Here is a 6496-nt window from a genome sequence, read left to right as displayed (position 1 = left end):
ACTACATATGCTATTATGTACAAAATCAGAGCAAAGATTGGTGCCCCCATAATTTAGGTATGGTTTACAAATGCCATGATATCAAATTCAAATAATTGAATGGACTTCATGTTGAATTCGATTTTTTTAAACCACCTTAAGTTGAATTCAAATGTATGCTAGTTCATAGGTAGCTATTTATAATGTCCGTTGTGTAACTTTCGTATGTATAATGTGCTTTACACACAACATGAACTATGCTCACGTTTATATTCGATTGCTAAAGCGATGCATTGTCTGGAGTTCAAAATACTAACTATGTGGACCAATTGTGTCGAATAATAACATAGACATGCTCAAATTCGATAGAATCTAGATGTCTGATGGATCAATGACTGCTCCTTACGTGAATTGCAAATATCATGATCCCATACTAATATTTGGATACAATTTATATCTTTAATCAATGTGTAGAGCAGTCTTTTACGTGTAGTTTCACTCTCCATCGGTGGTCTCTCACACATGCTCACACACTCTCTCCCAAGGTGTCTTTCTTGCACACATGCTCTAGATATAACCCTCCCTCCCTCTCGTAACCATTTACAACGGTTTCCACTAACCTTTATCACAAGCACTCTTCCTCTCGCAAACATACACATGCACAATCCTCATCGACCCTTTTTATATACATGGACCTGCCTACGCATCTCATGTACGCACATTATCTTTACGCCTGTCTCTCACGCATTGTCTCACACCTCTCTTCCTAATCGACGAGTATGATTCTACCAGAGCATTCTGTAGGATGCCCCTTAAAGTTAGGTTGGATGAATAGTAATATCAGAGATAAAGGGGTTACCTTAGTCCGAGAACCTAGGGTTACAAATCCTAGCCGGCTTTGTCAGTGGACACAGAGTCCTTCACAATTCTACTATCTTTGTCTTGTACGACTAGTCATCCATGGGTCTTCCTAAATGCGTCACGGGCCGACCAATGTGGCGCAGGACGGAACCGAACGAAGGGCCTCACCTTGACCCACCGGACCTCACGCGGTGACACACCCTCTGCCCCCACGTCTCATTATCTTCTCACACCCACACATACCAACACAAACACAAACACCACACACACACAGAAAATTTCTCCTGGTGCCTCTATTCTCTCCCCCCTTACATATACACACTCAAGGGAATGGAATCTCTTGTCATGATGTCATATTCCTCTCTCTCTAGACCACTCTCATTTCTCGTGCTATCTGTCCCACGCCCCCCCCCCCCGCCAGCCCTCTATCCATGCCTCTCCCGAATACGTAATACACACACATACCTCTCTAGGCCCCGCCAAATGCATCAACTACACATTCACACATGTTACATCACATACCCCATTAATCTAAAAAGCCCTCTCTTCACGTTTATTTCGCATACAACATTCCTTTTGAATAAAGTGTGGCCAAAAAATTATTTTAGAGTTTCTACATATATACAACATTACAAAGTTATATGGAGGAGTACGAATGCTAATTTGCATTGCATGGTGCCCACAATGATATTTATTCCGCACTGTGAATTTGTATATTTTTCTACTATATACAAAGTTAGTCATAATAAAGAGAAACGAAGAGCATCTCTCTCCATCGCATACCCCCCTGCATGCCCCTTTCACGTATGCACACAAAACTATCTCCAGGTCCTCTAACAGTAAGCCCCCAGAAAATTCACGCATGTTTCATCTTTCTCTCGCGATATATGCAATGACGATCATTGTATTTGAAGCGAAAGCACGATACGTACATTAGACTTCAGAATTCACTCATTACGGTCACCATTTACATTTAGTGGTTATTATACATTCACGGGCTCACCGTACAACTCTGTATTTGCTCATGACATGACTAGTTGACCAGTTAAACGCTCCACGTGGCACCTCTAGTGTTGCATCACATTATCTCACTACCATCGTGCGCACCTGTTGACTTGTATCTACACTACATCTACACTCTTATAAAATACATAAAATACACTCTTATAAAAAACAGAGTTGGTGATGATGGTGTGCCTGCCATCCTGCAATATAGGCCGTCTGATTTATATCTGACGGATAGGAAAGAAACTATGGCAATTTTGCAAAAAGGTACCCACACACCTCTCCACATTTGCAAATAAGGCCTTCCCTCGTTCATCCTTTTCTCTCACAAGATAAACAAGTCATACAAATGCATCTTGATGTTACGTGCAACGCACGGGCATCTTGCTAGTAAGAATGAAAACAAACGACAAAAAAATATTTGGACGATGGTTCGAAGTCATGACCGCGGCCACAGCGGACAAGGTGACCTTGTATTGGTATGCTGAGCCGTCTATTTTAACACACAGGAGCTAGTGTGGTGATTATACACACATGCACGCATGCACACGAACTGCATCCACGCAACACTCACACAAACACATGCACCCACGCACGCACGCAACACTCACACGTACACACGCAGCCACGCACGCACGCAACACTCACACGCACGCACGCAACACTCACACGCACACACGCATGCATGCATGCACACACCAGTACACCACACGACCAACACACACTCTCATGCTCAAGTGTTCAACCTACACATGCATGCGCACACATCAGGCCCAGACAGACACATACACAACCAAGTGATTCCCACGCATGGGTTGGAGCCTTGTCGCGCCTGCGCAAATTTGTGTTTATCTGACCTTTTGCCTATGCGAACTGACAGGTGGGACCCACAAGGAACGTGTTCAATTTAGCTAGTCAACATGGCACCACGCAGACTATTTGGCCGGTCAACACAGTGCAATCTGATGCTGAACTATGAGCAAGTGACCGCATAATCACCGCAAAACGTATATAGTGACCGTAATCAGCTTATTCTGAAGTACGGTGACCGTATTATGCTTTTCTCTCTATAGGCCCTCCAAAACTACATCTCTACACATTCTCGCATGTTAGATCTAACAACTATGCAATACAGCACTACTACTACACTCTAACACAATAAATCATATGTGTTTTTAGTTTTACTAGATATCATATTGTTACTTATAATTATTTAGTTTGCATACATTAAAATTGCCTTTGTAATGTATGGTCAGTATCATCTACCGCGCGGGAAAAATCCCGCCCTTTCCTGTTTAATCGGGTTTGTATCGATGGATCATGCGAAACAGCAAAACTATAGTACTATACAGTACAAGTGACAGTTCACTGGGCCGTCATGTCGTCTACTTCTCCGTCGTAAGAGTGGAGCGCTCGCTTTCATAAATCTTCTAGTCCCTTTCGCCGACATGTGGGACATCAAGCTACCGGGTCCACGTGCCATACCGGAATACATGTGGGACATCAAGCTACCGGGACATCAAGCACCCCAGTCATGGCGCCGGCGTAGTAATGAGCAATGAGGCGTCAAATCACAAAGTTGTACCTTTCCCGCAGTTAAGTTGGAGGGACGAAGCAACCATAATTTCACTCGTTGCTGAATCCGCTTCTCCCTCATCTTCTTCAACTTAACCACGTGTTGCTTCTACCGTTGTTCTGCCTCATGTGGGACGCGGATCGGCTTGGTAAAGCGCTGACATGTGGGACCGCATGTTAGCACACCTCCAGGACAACGTCCTCCGAAAATAAGAAGCCTAATCCTAGACTTACAAAGGGCTACGTAGCTACTACGTATACTTTCCATCTAATCTATATATGCCCCCCTGATTTTCGGGTGGGGTGGGCCTAATCCTCTCCTTTAATCCAATCAAATAGTCCCACATCACATCAGTTTGTAACTTTACGTAAACCATTACGTGGATGTAGCATTGCTCAAATAAGAAACCTCCCCCGCCATCCGCGCGGCAAAATCACCTCCTTTTTACTAATCTTGATTCTATAATTTTTTAGATCAATATAATTGAGATTTGTATAGATAGAACATAGGAGCAAAACCAAGTGGTACGGTTAAGGGCATCCACAATGTGTAGCCAAATGTGAAAATAGCTTTTGGCATCGTGGGAACCATTGTGGACGGTGTTGCCAAAGCCAAAAAGATGGAACCGAAGCTCCCTGATTGATTGATTGAAGGAACAGAAAAATGCAATGTCTCTCCTCTTTCTCCCATGCTTGGACGCATGTAGTACAATATAGAGCACAGAGTCTACTCCCCTATCCCTTCTATCACAAATCACAAAGCAGTGAGGCATCAAATCACAAAAGCACGGACGAAGCAACCATCATTTCACTCTTTGCTGACTCCGCTTCTCCATCGTCTTCTTCGAGAAACCATCTCACCGCACTAGTACTCCTAGTAGTACTCCCTCCGGTCCTTTTTTGTCTGCGTCTAAGAAAGTTTCGTTTTCCCCACAATGCTCTGCGCATTGGCATTTTTTCGCTGCTCTTTCCAACCGGGCCCTCCATCCCTTTCCACCGCGTGCATGCCTGTAGTAATCCCATCTCTCTTTCCCATGTGCTTCGCATCTTCCCAAGGCAGAGAGAGTTGCTTGCATGCAGAAACAGGAGAGAGAGCGAGAGGCGCATGCGTGCAGAGAGATGGACATGGGAGAGAGAGAGACGACATGCATGCAAAGTCTGAGCCAATCTCGCATGCAACCAGGGTCTCCTCAGATGAATCCAGGGGCAAAACAGTCCATTTTTTTGCTAATTGCTCCTCTCCTTGGTATACGGGCTTGACCTTAGACGCAAAGAAAAAAGGACCGGAGGGAGTACTAGTAAAGGACTTCCTGGATGCAAATAAGGTGGTTGTCTCGGCTTTCGGGCGGCACTTGCGAACGACTTACCGTGGTCTCCCTCAATGGTGTTCTCCATCGAACGCACTTCGCCAAACCACCAAAAAAAGATATCGTCGACGTCACCGCGATGGGGAAGGAAGTCAAATATAGTTACTACCTCCATTTTTTGTACAAGAGGCCAGTATATCAAAATTACAATTTGCAAAGGGCCACTAACACTAATCGACGCAAAATTTATGGGGTTAGCAACCAAGGACATTAATATCCCGTGCATGCATGCGGAAGTGAGAAGGTTGGTTTGCATGGTGTTGCATTAATCAAGCGACAAGGAGTGAGATGGTTAGCTCTTTGGTCTTTGGAGAAAAAAATACGCATTAATTGACACGTGAAACGAGGATTTGTATCGATTAAATCCCGTGAAGGAAAACCCCACCTTTCTTTTTTAACACTAGTACTCCTAGTACGTACGTACTTATCCTGTTTGGGTCTAGGCCTTGCATTGCCAAACTTCGCCACACATTTTTGCCAAGCTTGCCTAAAGTTTTCAAAATGAGAAGGAGGTACACTTGCGCATGGCTGTCGCGGTCACACCGCACCCTCACACAGTCGCTCCTGCACGCCGCGGTCGCACCGCACCCTCACACAGTCGCTCATGCACGCCGCAAACCCAACCAAGGGAACGCACCCTCACTGACACGTGATGTCACATGTGAACAAACCAAACTCAGCCATCCTATTGCTGACACATAATTTTCGTTCATAGAGTATGTTTATCCAACCGCATGTTGGGGAGTATCCATACGGCCCGTGCGGTGGTCTGTTGGGGAAGAAGAAGATGTGAGGAAGAAGGAAAGAAGGGTTAGGAGACGTAGGATATTCATCCAACCGCCTAAAATGGTAGACTGACCCAAGTCAGGTGACTTGCATAACAAATATATGTTTTTACACAGCAAAAGATCCATAAAAACAACAACATAAAGAAAAACTATCACTGCTCACGGAAAGAGATGGTCTCGTCGTCTTTGGCTGCCGGTGTTAACCAGCCGTCTCTGCCGACATGTGTCTCCACACCATGGTTGTCCTCAGCCACCAGCTACTCGTTCAAGCGGAGCGTGCGGGCGCTCTGCACGGACGAGAGCACAGCCCGGTTCAAGTCGAGGACGTCCGGTTCCGCCTGCAGGAGGGCCTCGATGGCAGCGGCATCCGCGTGCTCTGCGTCGAGTCGAGCCTCCGCCGCCCAGTTCAAGTCCAGGACATCCGGTTCCGCCTGCAGGAGGGCGTCGATGAGAGCGGCATCCGCGTGCTCTGCGTTGAGTCGAGCCTCTCCCGCCCGGTTCAAGTACAGGACGCCCGGTTCCGCCTGCAGGAGGGCCTCGATGGCAGCGGCATCCGCGCGCTCCGCCTCAAGTTGAGCCTCCGCCGCCCGGTTCACATCCACGACATCCGGTTCCGCCTGCAGGAGAGCCTCGACAGCAGCGGCATGCACGCTCCGCGTCGAGTTGAGCCTCTGCCTCCCGGTCCTCCTTTAGTATCGCCATGTTGAACTGCTGGTCCGCCTGCACCATGGCGGACTCGGACGCCGGCACGAAGTCGACGTCCATCGTCTCATACCCATCGGGGGCCTTCTGCGCCGCGACCTCCGCCATGAACATTGGATCGGCTTCCTCCTCCTCGTAGCTTGGCTCCAGAGAAGTCGGGGATTGGCCCGCCGCAAAGCGAGCTTGGGAACGGAGGTTTGTGGCGCCGACAGCCGCCGC

Source organism: Triticum urartu, chromosome 3 (genome assembly GCF_003073215.2).
Source record: "Triticum urartu cultivar G1812 chromosome 3, Tu2.1, whole genome shotgun sequence".
NCBI lineage: Eukaryota > Viridiplantae > Streptophyta > Magnoliopsida > Poales > Poaceae > Triticum > Triticum urartu.
This window is presented reverse-complemented; position numbering follows the sequence as displayed.